The following is an 18639-nucleotide window of genomic DNA, read 5'->3' as shown; positions in this document are numbered from 1 at the left end:
ATTCCATCACAGCTTATGTGCTTTTCTTGGAGCGTCGGTTTGTTTTTGTTTTTGTTTTTGTTTGAATAAAATGGATCCTAGCATTCACTTTGTGGGAGAGAGACACGCTCCGCTGTAGCATATGGACAAGTACGTCCTTAGGCTCTACTCATAATATTCATGGCGAAGTTTCTTCTTCGTTAAATTGTTATATGGTTGGAATTGGAAAATGATACATGTAGTAATTTGCTAAAATGTCTTGGATAATGTGATACTTGGCAATTGTTGTGCTCATGTTTAAGCTCTTGCATCATATGCTTTGCACCCATTAATGAAGAAATACATAGAGCATGCTAAAATTTGGTTTGCATATTTGGTTTCTCTAAAGTCTAGATAATTTCTAGTATTGAGTTTGAACAACAAGGAAGATGGTGTAGAGTCTTATAATGTTTTCAATATGTCTTTTATGTGAGTTTTGTTGCACCGCTTCATCCTTGTGTTTGTTTCAAATAGCCTTGCTAGCCTAAACCTTGTATCGAGAGGGAATACTTCTCATGCATCCAAAATACTTGAGCCAACCACTATGCCATTTGTGCCCACCATACCTACCTACTACATGGTATTTCTCCGCCATTCCAAAGTAAAATGCTTGAGTGCTACCTTTAGATTTCCATTCTCCACCTTTACAATATATAGCTCATGGGACAAATAGCTTAAAAACTATTGTGGTATTGAATATGTACTTATGCACTTTATCTCTTATTAAGTTGCTCGTTGTGCGATAACCATGTTCACTGGGGACGCCATTAACTACTCTTTGTTGAATATCATGTGAGTTGCTATGCATGTTCGTCTTGTCTGAAGTAAGAGCGATCTACCACCTTATGGTTAGAGCATGCATATTGTTAGAGAAGAACATTGGGCCGCTAACTAAAGCCATGATCCATGGTGGAAGTTTCAGTTTTGGACAATATCCTCAATCTCATATGAGAAAATTAATTGTTGTTACATGCTTATGCATAAAAGAGGAGTCCATTATCTGTTGTCTATGTTGTCCCGGTATGGATGTCTAAGTTGAGAATAATCAATAGCGAGAAATCCGATGCGAGCTTTCTCCTTAGACCTTTGTACAGGCGGCATAGAGGTACCCCTTTGTGACACTTGGTTAAAACATGTGCATTGCGATGATCCCGGTAGTCCAAGCTAATTAGGACAAGGTGCGGGCACTATTAGTATACTATGCATGAGGCTTGCAACTTGTAAGATATAATTTACATGATACATATGCTTTATTAGTACCGTTGACAAAATTGTTTCTTGTTTTCAAAATCAAAGCTCTAGCACAAATATAGCAATCGATGATTTCCTCTTTGAAGGACCATTCTTCTACTTTTATTGTTGAGTCAGTTCACCTATTTCTCTCCACCTCAAGAAGCAAACACTTGTGTGAACTGTGCATTGATTCCTACATATTTGCATATTGCACTTGTTATATTACTCTATGTTGACAATATCCATGAGATATACATGTTATAAGTTGAAAGCAACCGCTGAAACTTGATCTTCCTTTGTGTTGCTTCAATACCTCTACTTTGAATTATTGCTTTATGAGTTAACTCTTATGCAAGACTTATTGATGCTTGTCTTGAAGTACTATTCATGAAAAGTCTTTGCTATATGATTCACTTGTTTACTCATGTCATATACATTGTTTTGATCGCTGCATTCACTACATATGCTTTACAAATAGTATGATCAAGGTTATGATGGCATGTCACTCCAGAAATTATCTTTGTTTATCGTTTACCTGCTCGGGACGAGCAGGAACTAAGCTTGGGGATGCTGATACGTCTCCGACGTATCGATAATTTCTTATGTTCCATGCCACATTATTGATGATATCTACATATTTTATGCACACTTTATGTCATATTCGTGCATTTTCTGGAACTAACCTATTAACAAGATGCCGTAGTGCCAGTTGTTGTTTTCTGCTGTTTTTGGTTTCAGAAATCCTAGTAAGGAAATATTCTCGGAATTGGACGAAATCAACGCCCAGGGTCCTATTTTGCCACGAAGCTTCCAGAAGACCGAAGAGGAGACGAAGTGGGGCCACGAGGTGGCCACACCCTAGGGCGGCGCGGCCCAGGTCTTGGCCGCGCCGACCTGTAGTGTGGGCCCCTCGTGTGACCCCTGACCTGCCCTTCCGCCTACAAATAGCCTTCGTCGCGAAACCCCCAGTACCGAGAGCCACGATACGGAAAACCTTCCAGAGACGCCGCCGCCGCCAATCCCATCTCGGGGGATTCAGGAGATCGCCTCCGGCACCCTGCCGGAGAGGGGAATCATCTCCCGGAGGACTCTACGCCGCCATGGTCGCCTCCGGAGTGATGTGTGAGTAGTCTACCCCTGGACTATGGGTCCATAGCAGTAGCTAGATGGTTGTCTTCTCCCCATTGTGCTTAATTGTCGGGTCTTGTGAGCTGCCGAATATGATCAAGATCATCTATCTGTAATTCTATATGTTGTGTTTGTTGGGATCCGATGAATAGAGAATACTTGTTATGTTGATTATCAATTCATGTCTATGTGTTGTTTATGATCTTGCATGCTCTCCGTTACTAGTAGATGCTCTGGCCAAGTAGATGCTTGTAACTCCAAGAGGGAGTATTTATGCTCGATAGTGGGTTCATGTCTCCGTGAATCTGGGGAAGTGACAGAAATCTCTAAGATTATGGATGTGTTGTTGCCACTAGGGATAAAACATTGGTGCTATGTTCGAGGATGTAGCTACTGATTACATTACGCGCAATACTTAATGCAATTGTCTGTTGTTAGCAACTTAATACTGGAGGGGGTTCGGATGATAATCTGAAGGTGGACTTTTTAGGCATAGATGCATGCTGGATAGCGGTCTATGTACTTTGTCGTAATGCCCAATTAAATCTCACTATACTCATCATAATATGTATGTGCATGGTCATGCCCTCTTTATTTGTCAATTGCACAACTGTAATTTGTTCACCCAACATGCTGTTTATCTTATGGGAGAGACACCTCTAGTGAACTGTGGACCCCGGTCCAATTCTCTATACTGAAATACAATCTACTGCAATACTGTTCTACTGTTTTCTGCAAACAATCATCATCCACAATATACATCTAATCCTTTGTTACAGCAAGCCGGTGAGATTGACAACCTCGCTGTTTCGTTGGGGCAAAGTACTTGGTTTGTGTTGTGCAGGTTCCACGTTGGCGCCGGAATCCCTGGTGTTGCGCCGCACTACATCTCGCCGCCATCAACCTTCAACGTGCTTCTTGACTCCTACTGGTTCGATAAACCTTGGTTTCTAACTGAGGGAAACTTACTGCTGTATGCATCACACCTTCCACTTGGGGTTCCCAACGGTCGCGTGATGTACGCGTGTCATGGGGGCTTCTCGGGGAGATGGCTGGGGACGCTCTTACAAGCCACCACGCTGCCCACCTAACAACTGCCCCTGACATTGTACTTAAATACGGACACCTCGTATTACCTCATTTCCGACAGCGTGTATTCATTGCTGAAATTGCGTGGCACAGCGACCAACACTGGAACAGACCAATCAGATGCAAACAGCTGGCGAGAGCAGTTACTCCCATGTTCACGGAATCCCCTTCCAGCATGGAACGTGTGGAATCATAGCCAGATCATCTTATGCTCCGAGGAACGTGTGGAACTAGTCGCAAGTGTCAAACATGATGTGGACCAGAGGCATATTGATTATAACACAATCTGAATATATAATCTCCCCACCAAATAACAATGAAGTACCACTCACAAACATGCAATAGCACTAAAATCAATATCCGGGATTCAATTCAACACAACCTATGAGGGGATGACGTCGATATCGAAAATGGAGATGGTGGTGATGATGGTGCTGGTGGATATGTTGATGGAGATGCCTCCTCCCAAGCCAAGGAGGAGTGGTGATGTCGATGGCGTCGATTTCCCCTTTACCGAAGGCACCTGTGTAGCATGATTTGCCCTCTCCCCACCTCAATAAATCTCGGGAAAAATATGGCTTAGGTTTTGAGACGAAACGGACATTCTAATATAAAGGGGGACCCGAGGCGATGCCCGATGTGCAAACGAACTTGGGTGGTGTGCCCTACTTGTTTGGGCGTGCCACCAGGTGCCGTTCGGCCCTCGTGGCTCCCCTCACGTGCTTCTTTCGCTCACGGTCTTTCTCTACATGAAAAACTGATCAGGTATTTTTGCCTCGATTTTTAGCGATCCAGAAAGCCCTAAAACAAATAAAATACGAAAAAAGAGGTTTTCTGCCTCATAGGAATTAAATACCAATGAAGGGTAGGAAAGTCCCAAAAATCAACAAAAAATGCATAATAAAGGTTTGTGATGGCATATAACAATGAAAACTAAACATATATGTAGCAATAATGATGATGTAAAATGCACGTATCACCGGCGAGGTGTTGTGTCGATGGTGCGATGTACATCCACATCGGCGACGCGCTGCGTCTGTCACCACGTCTTGTTCATCGACGCTAGTGAGATCCACGGCCTCCCTACCAAGTAGGTATCGTCACCGCCGCTTCTTCGTCACAAAGCAGGTTGTTAAATCAATCATTCGTCTTTCTTAAATCCTTCAAATGAATAGATTGATATGTTAACTTTTTATTTAGTTAACTTATTGGATCTATCTATGCACAGTTGATTGTTTAATTAGTTAACTTCTTAAATCTATGTATACACGTTTTATTTGTTATTTAATTAACTTGTTAGATCTATCTATGCATGGTTGATTTTTTATTTAGTTAGCTATTAGGATAGTCTTGTAGTTTAGATCTGGCTATGCAGTATATGTATTGAACCTGGTCTTTTTAATTACTTCACATCTATAGATTGTTTGTTAACTGAACATGTATAATAGTGAACTTGTATAGGGAGCGGTGTTTTGGAACATGGGTGCATATGCTCCCTATATTTCGAAATGCATCTTACATACATTTTAAATTTTTAAAAAAATTGAAACTAAAAGTTTGCACATACATCTTCACGTGCTACGTGCTCACAAAGTCGTTTCATAAAAAATCGACTTATCATATGACGTGTGTAAAAAGACAAATTTCAGTGCTAAAAATAATGCTTTTCACAAGATAAACTTTCTCTTTTTTATATAGACCACACAAAATATTGATTTTTCGTGAAACTTGACGAACGCACGTATATTATGGAGATGTACATGTAGAATTTTTTTCCAAATTTTTCGACATTTCGAAATATGATTTTTTGGTAGAGGGAGCATACGCACCCGGGAGCCGAATTGAATTTCCGACTTGTATAGTCTTCTATGGTTACATATGCATTAGGCCGATTCTGTATTACCCCCTATAATAATGCCTTGTCATTCTATACTTGTATAATAGAGATCATAATTTGTTAACACTGCAAGGGGATGCATTTGACGTCGCATCGTCGTTCCCTATTCTTTTTACGGCCTAGTGTTATGCCGGTATGTTCCCTACCCATATGACTGCAGATTACAAGACGAAGAATATAGGATAGCTTTCTCATATTCATGATAATTAATTGCAGAAACCTTCACGGCCTGGTCATGCCGTCTTGGCGAACACATTGGCTTTAATGAAATAAGGAGGCTGAATCTCACAACCTTTCTTCTGTTTTGTACCATGCCATCTGCAGTTGCAGCATAAGTGACTAGTTGTTTCAATTGGTATATATGATGATCATTTCTATTTATGTATATCGTTCTTACATTGAAGAACATTTTGAATTGTATTTTCAGATTATTTGGGCGATATTTGCAGCTTCTACCTTTATTTGTATCTTCTACCTTTAAAGTAGAAGTAGTATCATGAGTGGATTGTGCCCTTCAATATGCTCCAAGTCGATGGTGATGCTACCAATATCCTTGCAAGTTACATCAGATATCCTTGCAAGATACATCGTCATCACGGAGACGAAGACGTAACGAAGAAAAGCTATAAATTCTCTTTTTTTGTATCTATCTCTACTATTTGTAATGCTATTTATAGACATGATGTATCTGGAATACAATTGAGATATGGTATCATACGGCCATGAGTGTTAAGCTAAGCACACATCTGTTGCGGGTACTACTAGTTTGTGTATGAAATAAGATGAACACATACGACTAGAAACACGAGACGTTTGCGACCATTAGAAACGCACGCACTTAGAAGAGAAAACTCGTGTGCGAAGGCCGTCATATTTGCACATGGTTGGATAAACACTGGTAGTGAAAGGGTCATTTGTGGCGCATCTAAATGCACATTCCGTGATGCACGGGCGGTGCGCCACAGAATTCTCGCCATAAAAATTAGATTTCCGTGGCGCACGAGCCCATGCGCCACATAATATCGCCTTTCTGTGGCGTACTGGTGCGGCGGTGCGCCACAGAAATAGGTGCGCCGCAGAACTAGTGTTAGGTGCGCCGCAGAATTGGCCCGTCTTATACACGATTTTGTACGGCCTGCTATACACATACATGTTATATACAACAATATACAGATATTATACATATTATATATAGAAGTATGCGGATATAATATAAATAGTATGTATATTGCACAGATATAATATAAACATCATCATCACATTACTTAGAACTCGATCGAGGTACACTATCAATTTTTTTACATACAACTCTTAATTCATACAAAGTTCATCATCTCGAGATACAAAGTGGTCTTCATCTGGTTCCTCCTCTGCTCCCTCCTCTTTCCCGCCAGGCTCACTTGCATCGGGGTCTTCATCCGGTTCCTCCTCTCTTCCGCCAGACTCGCTTCCACCGTCCCCGAGTATGTAGTGACTAAAATGCAAGAAAGACCAAAATAAACGAAGAAGGCCAACACAAATAAGAGCCAAATAGAATATAATAAATAAATGCCTCATATATTGTTTGTCAAAACAAATATTAACATTCAGGGATGGCATAAGTGAGGCCAAGTCCCATGCGCAAGAGATTGATATTTGCGCCATCTTACTAGGCTCACTAATGCCACCCGAGAGTGTACGGTGACCGAACATTCTAATCATCGGCGAATTATTTGTAGTGATGCCTCATACTTTGTTGGTCGAAAATATTAACATTCAGAGATGGTGTCAGTGAGGCCAGGTAGGATGCACAAGAGATTGATATTTGTGCTATCACACCAGGCTAACTGGCACCGCCCCCAGGTGTAGTGACCAAAAAATTTAATCATCAACACTAAAATGGAAGAAATACCAAAATAAATGAATAAGTCCAACTCAAATACTAGCCAAGTAGTATCAACTAAATAGCATGCCTCATATTTTGTTGGTCGAAACAAATATTAACATTCAGGGATGGAGTCAGTGAGGCCAGGTAGAATGCACAAGAGATTGATATTTGCGCCATCACACCAGGCTCACTGGCTCCACCCCAGAGTGTACGCGTGACCTAACATTTTAATCATCGACAATAAAATGGAAGAAAGACCAAATTAATGAAGAATGCCAACTCAAATACAAGCCAAGTAGTATCACCTAGATAGCATATGCCTCATACTAATATTAACATTCAGGGATAGAGTCAGCGAGACCAGGTAGGATGCACAACAGTTTGATATTTGTCCATCACACCAGGCTCGCTGGCTCCACCCCAGAGTGTACGAGTGACTAAACATTCTAATCATGGACACTAAAATGGAAGAAAGACCAAAGTTAATGAATAATGCTAACTCAAATACGAGCCAAATAGTATCGACTAGATAGCATATGCCTCATACTTTGTTGATCAAAACAAATATTAACATTCAGGGATGGTGTAAGCGAGGTCAGGAAGGATGCACAAGAGATTGATATTTGTATCATCACACCAGGCTCGCTTGCATCACCCCCGAGTGTACAGGTGACCAAACATTCTAATCATCGGCACTAAAATGGAAGAAAGACCAAAGTTAATGAAGAATGCCAACTCAAATACGAGCCAAGTGGTATCAACTAGATAGCATATGATTCATACTTTGTTGGTCGAAACAAATATTATCATTTAGGGATGGAGTAAGCGAAGCCAAGTAGGATGCACAACAGATTGATATTAGTGCCATCACACCAGGTTCACTCACCCCACCGCAGAGTGTAGTGACCAAACATTCTAATCATCGGCAAGTGCAAATAAAATTAAAGACACTTATGAACTTGCACCCAATTCATTTTAATTCAGTGTCGATAATAGACTATCATATGAATTCAGTGTTATATATCTCTCGTTAGTTCATAAGAAACCAACCACATGTCATGGGAAACAAATCCCATGCCATTTTATTGATTATACACTAATTAAGAACTCACTAATAGAATAAACAAAAATAGGGCAGCAAGTAAACCCAGTAGCATATGAAGATTCATGTTGGAGTTCTTGACCAAGAAGTTGATCAAACAATCAGTTAGAATAGTAAGAAATTTAGTCCAGCAGTAGGTATGGATAGAGAGATGATGTATAGCTCATACATTTGAACACCCATCTACGCTTCACATATAGTAGAAGATTCTAAGTAACCATGTCCTTGTATAAGAACATTGTCAACTAGCGCTAATTAAGCATACACCTAACTAAATATTGCTCCCATTTTTCCAGAAGAGATCAAAGAAAGCCCAAAGTTGACCAGAGAATTTGATTTTTATTTATCACCAGCACACTCAGCAGAAGCATCACCATGTACATCAGCAGCATCACCAGTTCATTTTTATATAACCATGTACAGTAGCTCACCTCCAATTCATTTTCAAAGTAGCAGTATATAAAAACCTACTGCATTTTAGCATTTTATTCAAAGTAGCATTATACAAATTCCAGTAGCATCTTCGCATTTTATTGAACCATGTACATCAGCAGATCACCCCCAATTCAATTTCATTCTCATTTCAGAGAGAAAATTTCACTAGCAATTTCATTAGCAATTTAGAAAGTTCATTTTTAGTAAACCTACTGCCACCAAACTTTAATCAGATATCATTTTTATTCTTTTTTAAATTCTCTAAGAGCAATTTCAGAGAGCAAAATTCCTAAACCAAAGTCATACCATTGCAATACCTCAATTTGACCATCCAAAACAACATTTGGCATTCAACCATAATATCAAGCCCGGGTTCCAAATGTCTAAACATCCAAACATAAATATTGACATTCAACATCAATATCAATATCACCGGTTATGGACATTCAATCAAATACAATGCCAAGCCTCCCAATGCAAACATCCAAACAGAGCCTGCGAGCAATTTCAGAGAGCAAGTCCAGGGGTTATACCTGCGTCGGTGGCGGTTGGTGCCGTGATGACGCATCGTCGTGGAGGAGAGGGAGACAATAACATCGGCGTGGAGGAGGGGAGACGGCATCCTCGGCATGGAGGAGGAGGCGGGGAGGCGGCATGGAGGAGGAGGGGAGGCGGCGGCCTCGGCGTGGAGGAGGAGAGACAGCCGGTGCGCGGCTTCCACGTGGAGGAGGGGAGACGGCCGGCGCACGGCGTCGGCATGGAGGAAGGGAGACGGTGGCGGCGGCACGGAGGAGGAGGAGGGGAGACGATGGCGGCTGCGTATGGGCGAGCGAGGAGTGGGATGATATACGACCGTCTATCGAAACCACAATTATTGGTTCTATTTCTGTGGCGCACCAGGAAAGGCGTGGCGCACCAAGAAAGGTGCGCCACAGAAGACATTCTGTGGCGCACATTATCATGTGCGCCACAAAAATAGTGAAACCAAGTGAAACCAATGATGGGACTGGCCGGGTGTCGGGCCACCTTATTTTTGTGGCGCATCCGCGCTTGGTGCGCCACAAAAATACGCTATTTCGGTGGTGCCCCGTGTCTGGTGCGCCAAAGAAATAGTTTCTATGGCGCATGCAAAACTGGTGCGCCACATAATAGGCATCCCACCTATAGCTACTTTCCTACTAGTAAAAAATAAGCGTATACGAAAGGATGATCCATCGCACACGGTTAAATAAACCATGTGCGCTTATTTAGCGTGTCGCCTATCGTTGCATAGTGACAGGTAGGTTTTATCGTGTGCGACAAACCACTTCAACCGTGTGTGTGACAGCCCGATCTGTACTAGTGGTGGTGTTTGGGCAGCAGCTACTGTAAAAACTGAAACACTATAGTGAAAGTTTTCCTTTCTAGCTTTTTTTTCATTTAGATCTGTGTATTTGTAAGGTTATAACATTGTTGCTAACTCTAGATATAGTTAATATATTCACGATATTAATATATTTTCATATGCCAGCAGTGTGTTCACACGCACACGCTTGCAACTCTGCCCCCTAGACCCTAGACTGACGTGAAGAGACGGGGCCAAGAAGAGACGGGATAAGTATGTCCGAGATCTGGTTGACTTTGGATTCAAATGCGTAGCACTCTTTACATTATTGAGCAGAGGTTTACCTCTTTACATTATTGAGCAGAGGTTTGTTAAAGAGTGGGTGGCCAGCGTTACACGTACCCTCATAATATGTTGCAAAAAAAAGAGAGGAGTTTTAGACTACTCCATCCTATTCAGTTTAATAAGCATGCACGTAATTTAAAAAAGCTTAGAGCAGTAATTTGATCAGCAAAATATGAATTGAATGTGAAAAAAAATATAACATTGTAAACTTGTTTTGAATATAAATCTCATGATTAAGTGATGATTAGAAAACAACTAGCGTTAGCTGTGGTCACTAGTAGAAACAAGGGCTTTGGTTTTTTGCCCCAAATGTCATTTGCACCGGATTTGGCACGAACCGGTGCTAAAAGGGGTCATTAGCACCGGTTCGTGGGGAGCAGCCGGCCGAGGGACCTTTAGCACCGGTTCGTGTTACGAACCGGTGCAAATGGTCTATCTTTTGCACCGGTTCGTAACACAAACCGGTGCAAAAGGTTCGTCGCCAGGCACGTGTCAGCCGAGGAACCTTTAGCACCGGTTCGTGTTACGAACCGGTGCAAAAGATAGACCATTTGCACCGGTTCGTAACACGAACCGGTGCTAAAAGGTCCCCAGCCCTATTTCAGCTCAGCTACCGGCCAAACAGCCCAACTCACTTCATTTTTGCTAGGAGAAGGTGTGTGTGTTGAGTGCTAAGTTGCTTCTCTTTGGCATGCACATAAGGTGCTCGATGAAATGTGTGAGAGAGTGATGCCGCTTGATTTTACACCCAACAAAAATGAGATGAGGTGCCGGAGCGACATTTAAGCTTTCTCCTCTTTCTTTCCTCCTCGATCAAGGTTTAAGCAACAACTTAACCCTTTCATTTGTACGGTGCTAATTTCCACTATTTATAAATATTATGATGTTTTGTAATTGTTTATTGATAAACTTAATTAATTATTTGATGTAGATGAACCGGCGGCAATGGATGTACGTTGACCGACGTCTACCCGAGTTCAGATCGGGCCTGGAAGAATTTATCCGTGTGGCTCAGGAAAACCCACAGGCGGATGGTTTTATGTGTTGTCCATGTGTTGATTGCCATAACTTGAAGCAATACCCTGAATGGCAAGTCATTCACTCACACCTGCTTTGGAAATGTTTCATGCCCAACTATAATTGTTGGACCAAGCATGGAGAAAGAGGGGTTATGATGGAAGACGACGAAGAAGAAGAAGAGGATGATGATATGTACCCTAACTACGGTGATACTGCAACAGGGCATGATGAAGATGAAGATGCAGGAGGAGGTGATCAAGATGAAGAGGCATCAGATGAGCCCGTTGATGATGATCTTCGTCGGGCCATCGCCGATGCACACAGAGATGCAGAAACAGAAAACGAGAAGCGAAAGTTAAAGGGCATGTTAGATGATCACAAAAAGAAGTTATACCCAAATTGCGAAGATGGCAACACAAAGCTCGGTGCCACCACTGGAGTTGCTTTGCAATGGAAGGCGAGAGGCTGGTTTATTTGACAAGCCATTTGAGTAGTTTCTGAAAATTATGAAGAGGAGGTTTCCAAAGAATAACGAATTGCACGACGGTACGTACGAAGCAAAGAAGGTTCTCTGCCCTCTAGGATTAGAGGTGCTGAAGATACATGCATGCATTAATGACTGCATCCTCTACCGCGCTGAGTATGAAAATTTGGAAAAATGTCCGGTATGCACTGCACTTCGGTATAAGATCAGGCGAGATGACCCTGGTGATGTTGAGGGCGAGCCCCCTAGGAAGAGGGTTCCTGCCAAGGTTATGTGGTATGCTCCTATAATACCACGGTTGAAACGTCTGTTCAGAAATAAAGAGCATGCCAGGTTGTTGCGATGGCACAAAGAAGACCGTAAGAAAGACGAGATGTTGAGACACCCCGCTGATGGGTCGCAGTGGAGGACAATCGATAGAGAGTTCCCGGATTTTGCAGATGACGCGAGGAACTTAAGGTTTGGCCTAAGTACAGATGGAATGAATCCTTTTGGGGAGCAGAGTTGCAGTCATAGCACTTGGCCTGTAACTCTATGTATCTATAACCTTCCGCCTTGGTTGTGCATGAAGCGGAAGTTCATTATGATGCCAGTGCTCATCCAAGGCCCAAAGCAACCCGGCAACGACATTGATGTGTACCTACAGCCATTATTTGAAGAACTCTTACAGTTGTGGAGCAAACCAGGTGTACATGCATGGGATGAGTACAAACAGGAGTCATTTAACCTACGAGCGTTGCTTTTCGTGACCATCAATGATTGGCCTGCTCTTAGTAACCTTTCAGGACAGACAAACAAGGGATACAATGCATGCACGCACTGTTTAGATGAGACCGAAGGTGCCTATTTGCATAAATGTAAGAAGGTTGTGTACCTGGGGCATCGTCGATTTCTTCCAAAGAGGCACCCCGTCAGAAAGAAAGGCAATCATTTCGGAGGTGAGGCAGATCGCCGGGTGAAGCCTGAACTCCGTACCGGTGATGCTTTACTTGATATGGTCAAGGACCTAAAAGTAATCTTTGGAAAGGGTCCTGGCGGCCAATCTGTTCCGAATGACGACGTTACCGGACACGCACCCATGTGGAAGAAAAAATCTATATTTTGGGATCTACCCTATTGGAAAGTCCTAGAGGTCCGCTCTTCAATCGACGTGATGCACGTGACGAAGAATCTTTGCGTGAACCTGCTAGGTTTCTTAGGCGTGTATGGGAAGACAAAAGATACACCAGAAGCACGGGAGGACCAGTATCGTATGAAAGTCCCAAAAGACAAGCAAGAACAGGATTACAAGGATACAGGGAGTCGCTTAAGTCCTGCCAGCTACGCTCTTACCAAAGCAGAGAAGGATATCTTTTTTGAAGTCCTTTACAGTATCAAGGTCCCGTCTGGCTTCTCCTCCAATATAAAGGGAATTATAAATATGGAGAAGAAAACATTCCAGAACCTGAAGTCGCATGACTGCCACATTATTATGACGCAGTTGCTTCCGGTTGCACTGAGGGGGCTTCTGCCGGAAAATGTTCGAATACCCATTGTGAAGCTATGTGCATTCCTTAATGCGATATCTCAGAAGGTAATCGATCCAGCTAGTCTTCCAAGGTTACAGAAGGATGTGGTGCAATGTCTTGTTAGCTTTGAGTTGGTGTTTCCACCATCTTTCTTCAATATTATGACACATCTCCTGGTTCACCTTGTCGAAGAGATTGCCATCCTCGGTCCTGTCTTTCTACACAATATGTTCCCCTTCGAGAGGTTCATGGGGGTCTTAAAGAAATATGTTCATAACCGTGCTAGGCCGAAGGAAGCATCTCCAAGGGCTATGGAACGAGAGGAGGTCATCGAGTTACGTGTTGACTTCATTCCTGACCTTAAGTCGATTGGTGTTCCTGAATCGCGACATGAGGGGCGACTAAGTGGAAAAGGCACGCTAGGAAGGAAATCAATGATATGTAGGGACGGCATTTCTTTCACTCAAGCACACTACACAGTTCTACAAAGTTCCACCTTGGTGGCCCCGTATATCAATGATCACAAGAATATTGTGCGCTCAGAACATCTGGGGCAGTCTGAAGACTGGATTACGCATAAACATATGCAGACATTCGGCGGTTGGCTCCGAGAACATCTCATTAATAACAACAGTATTGTAGATCAGTTGTACATGTTGGCTGGGTCACCATCTTCGACTATAGTGACTTTCCAGGGGTACGAGATAAATGGAAATACCTTCTACACGTTCGCCCAAGATAAAAAGAGCACCAACCAAAACAGTGGTGTCCGCATTGATGCAACAAACACTAGCAGTGGCAAAAAGGACACATATTATGGTTACATAGAGGAGATATGGGAACTTGACTATGGACCTTCTTTTAAGGTCCCTTTATTTCGGTGCAAATGGTTCAAGCTGGATGGAAAAGGGGTAAAGGTAGACCAGCTGTACGGAATGACAACAGTGGATACCAACAATCTTGGTTACAGAGACGAACCATTCGTCCTAGCCAATGATGTGGCTCAGGTTTTCTATGTGAAGGACATGTCCTCTAGACCGAATAAAAGAAAACATAAGGAAACGAGCTCATCCGATGAGCCAAAGCGTCACATAGTTCTTTCAGGGAAAAGAACCATCGTGGGAGTCGAGGACAAGACAGACATGTCAGAAGATTATAATAAGTTTGCTGAAATTCCGCCCTTCACAGTGAACATTGATCCAACCATCGCGTTAAATGCTGAAGATACTCCATGGTTACGGTCGAAGCGATCATAATGTATTAATTATTATCATGTACCTTGAGCTCATATTGTGAAGCGTTTGTTGTGATATGTATACGTAACATTGGTCGGAGGGGCTATATATAGCGGTGTGTGCCTCCGTATAACCCCCTCCCCCGGATGAAACCACCCCGATAAGGCAAATAACGAGATAAGCCTCCCCGGATTTAGCCCCCATCTTTAGCACCGGTTCCAGCCAGAACCGAGATAAAAGGATATATAAACTAATCCACCATCTTTATCACCGGTTCGACCCGATGAAGAATCGGGATAAAAGGGGTATATAAACTAATCAACCGTCTTTAGCACCGGTTCCAGCCCATTAACCGGGATAAAACGACAACGACTTTATTGAAATTTAACAAGATACGTTAACTAAACTTAAACTAAAACAACGACAACACTGCTTTATTGAAATTCAAAAATAACAACTTCTACTAGTTCTTCCGCGCATCTGCTGCTGCCCTCCTGGCTGTCGCCTCCTGCCGCAGCTCCTCCTCACGACGACGCTTATGCATCTCCTCACTATCCAGATCCGCCACACGCGGCCGCTTATGCAGCTCCTGGAGACTCTGCCTCTCAAACGCTTCTATGGTAGCCGCTAGCGCCGCCTCCTCCCACTCCTCTATCTCTGCGAGCTGCGGGTCCACCTCATCCGCTGCTGCCCTCCTGGCTGCCGCCTCCTGCCGCAGCTGCTGCTGCAGCTCCTCCCACTCCTCTATCTCCGCGAGCTGCGGGTTCACCTCCGGCGGTGGGTGCGGCTTTGGAGGCATTGTGCAATGGGCTAGGGTTCAGTGATGAGTGAAATGGGAGACACGGGGGAGTACTATTTATAGAGGGCGTTTAGGCGGGAAATCTCCGCGCTGCGCGTCGTGGAGGGAAAATGTCAAGTGCGGCGTCGTGGCGGGAACATATCCCGCGCAGCGTCGTGGCGGGAAAATGTCCAGCACGGCGTCTTGGCGGAAACCCGCGCAGCGTCGTGGCGGGAAATGTCCAGCGCGGCGTCGTGGCGGGAACATATCCCGCGCGGCGTCGTGGCGGAAACCCGCGCAGCGTCGTGGCGGGAACTCGATCCCGCGCGAAACAGAGAAAAAAGGCGGGAAGAACGCAAAATTTTCAGCCAAAATTGGGGTCTTTTGCACCGGTTCGTGGCTGGAACCGGTGCAAAAGACTCTTTTGCACCAGTTCCAGCCACGAACCGGTGCAAAAGACCCCTGCTACTTAACTGCGCGCGCCCCTCCTTCTTCCCCATTCGCGCGAGGAGTTTTGGACGCCGGCAGGCTGCCAAAATTTTCCAAGCCCGCGCGCCGCCGCCCGCCGCCCGCCCGCCGTCCTTCGCGCCGTCGCCCGCGCCGCTGCCGTCGCCGTCGCTCGTCGGCCGCGCCCGCCCGCCGTCGCCCGCTTCGCCCGCCGCCCGCCGCGCCGCGCGCCCTGCTCCTCCTCTTCCTCCTCCACACCGCGCCCGTCGCCGCCGTCGCCGCCGTCGCCCGCCGTCGCCCGCCGTCGCCCGCCGTCGCCCGCCGCCGCCGCCCGCGCCGCGCCTGCTCCTCCTCTTCCTCCTCCACACCGCGCCCGTCGCCCGCCGTCGCCCGCCGCCGTCGCCCGCACGTCGCCCGCGCGCCGCCCGCCCGCCCGCGCCGCCCTGCTCCTCCCTCCGCGCCGTCCGCCGCCGCACGCCCTCGAGGTGAGCAGCGCCGCCCGCCCCTGCCCCCTCCTTTTTTTTTAGTTAGTTTTTAGTTAGGAAATTTTAGTTAGAAATTTTAGTTAGGAAATTTTAGTTAGAAACAATTTAGTTAGGAAATTTTAGTTAGAAAATTTTAGTTAGGAAATTTTAGTTACGAAATTTTAGTTAGGAAATTTTAGTTATTTTAGTTAGGAAATTGTTAGAAAGTTTAGTTAGTATTGTTAGAAATTTTAGTTAGGAAATTGTTAGAAATTTTAGTTAGAAAAAATTTAGTGTGTTAGAAAAAAGTTAGTGTGTTAGATGTGTTAGGAAATTTTAGTTAGAAAAAATTTAGTGTGTTAGATGTGTTAGGAAATTCTAGTATGTGTTAGATTTTAAATAGTATGTGTTAGAAAAAATTAGATGAAATATGTAAGTACTTTATTTTAGATGTGTTAGAAAAAAATTAGATGGAATATGTCAGTACTATATTAGTATGTGTTAGAAAATTTTTAATTACTTTGATTCATATTCATAAGTACTTTATTCAAATTCAATATTATATTTGTTAGTTTGCATACGATGCCGCGGCCTCCGCGTCCTGGAGCTAGGACAGTTTTAGAGGAGATGCAGCAGATGGGGGAAGTCCGGGACTGGGCTCCGCCGGGGTGGCACTGGGAGGTGTTATCTTCCGGCGCGCACCTTGGTGCGGAATCCGGGTCCTGTCGTCGACCCGGATATTCTCTGGTGGAGGTCTTATGGGCCACGTTCGTTTCAGAGGGAGCCGGCCCCGCCGGAGGAGGTAGCTCAGCGCATTGAAGCGGAGGACCAGCACGTTCGCCGTTACATGTATGCGTTAGACAACATGTATAGGACCGGATGGAGCGTTATGCAGGGATCTCATGTTAGCTATGCTCCCGTTGTTGTTCCGTGGCTTTGGGGGTACACCCAGCGCGGCTCAGGACCCGGTCGGCGCCCTCTAGGACCCGGTCTGCGCGGTTGAGTGGTTGAGTTTTTGTAGTAGTGATTGATGTATTATCGATCTATGTATGCATGTAACTGCACTATCTGCTTTCAGCACTATTATTGATCATGTATTGAGCATTATTCTTAATTACTTGTAAGTCTTTGCAGAAACGTGTAAGTCTTTGCAGAATCTAGCTTCGTTGTGTTTATAGCATTAGAATAACTTTTAAGTCTTTGCAGAAACTATGGAAAGAGACCTAGAACAAGAATACCTCGTCGAGGAGATTATCCGTGATGATGACGATATCACCTCTCTTTACCTAAACCAATTCGGCGAGGGAGACGAGCGAACCCGAGGAGACGGCTCCGATGAGGAAGATGATCAAGACCACCGTGGAGACGGCTCCGGTGAGGGAGAAGGTGACGACTGCGAGGGAGAAGCTCACCACGTCGAGGTGTATATATATTAATTAACCAAGCCTACAGATATGTGCATATACATATATTAACGTTGTTTCTTCTTTTAGACCTCCCAATCAACACACTCTACTGGCAGAACTAAACGAGGCGCGGCCAGAAAGATGGAAGAGCATGAAAGGTGCATCATCACGGAAATCGCTATAGACGGCGAACCGATTTCTCCCAAGGATCACGCAAAAAAGTTTGTAAGTCAATGCGGAGTTATTGTTAGGGACACCATCCCGATCACCACTCAAGAATGGAAGAAACCTGCAAAGGAGGACGAAGGAGTTACTTACGTCGATACGAGATCCAAAAATCTGATGTTTAGGAAACTCATGGTAAATTTCACATTTCCGGAGCCAGTGACTACGATAGTGATAATAAAAGGCCAGACCCTGAGGATCCCGAGCTGAATAGCATACAACGAAGAGTCAAGAAGTGGGCTCTTAAGAAGATGGCAACGCAGTTCAACGACTACAAGAAGAAATTGGACAACTCCTTTGTCAAGAAAAAGAAGACTCCAGATTTCAACGGCCCCTATGAGAAGATAAAAGACCACTGGGAGGCATTTGTGAAGTACAAGACATCGGAGAGGGCAAAGACAAGGTCAGACACCAACAAGAAAAATGCTGCTAATAAGATGTACTTCCATACCATGGGGCGAGTAGTCTACAAGGTGGCAGACCTAAGTGGGAGAAATGGGAGAATGACCTAATTAAGAACGGGATCCAGCGGAGGTACGGAAATGGAACCAGCGGTCAAGGGATTGGTTTTACGCGCATGGGGGCACGTTGGACGCACAAGGGTTCTGCATATATACACAAAGACATCGGGAAA

This window comes from Lolium perenne, chromosome 6 (assembly GCF_019359855.2).
Source record: "Lolium perenne isolate Kyuss_39 chromosome 6, Kyuss_2.0, whole genome shotgun sequence".
Lineage (NCBI taxonomy): Eukaryota > Viridiplantae > Streptophyta > Magnoliopsida > Poales > Poaceae > Lolium > Lolium perenne.
This window is presented reverse-complemented; position numbering follows the sequence as displayed.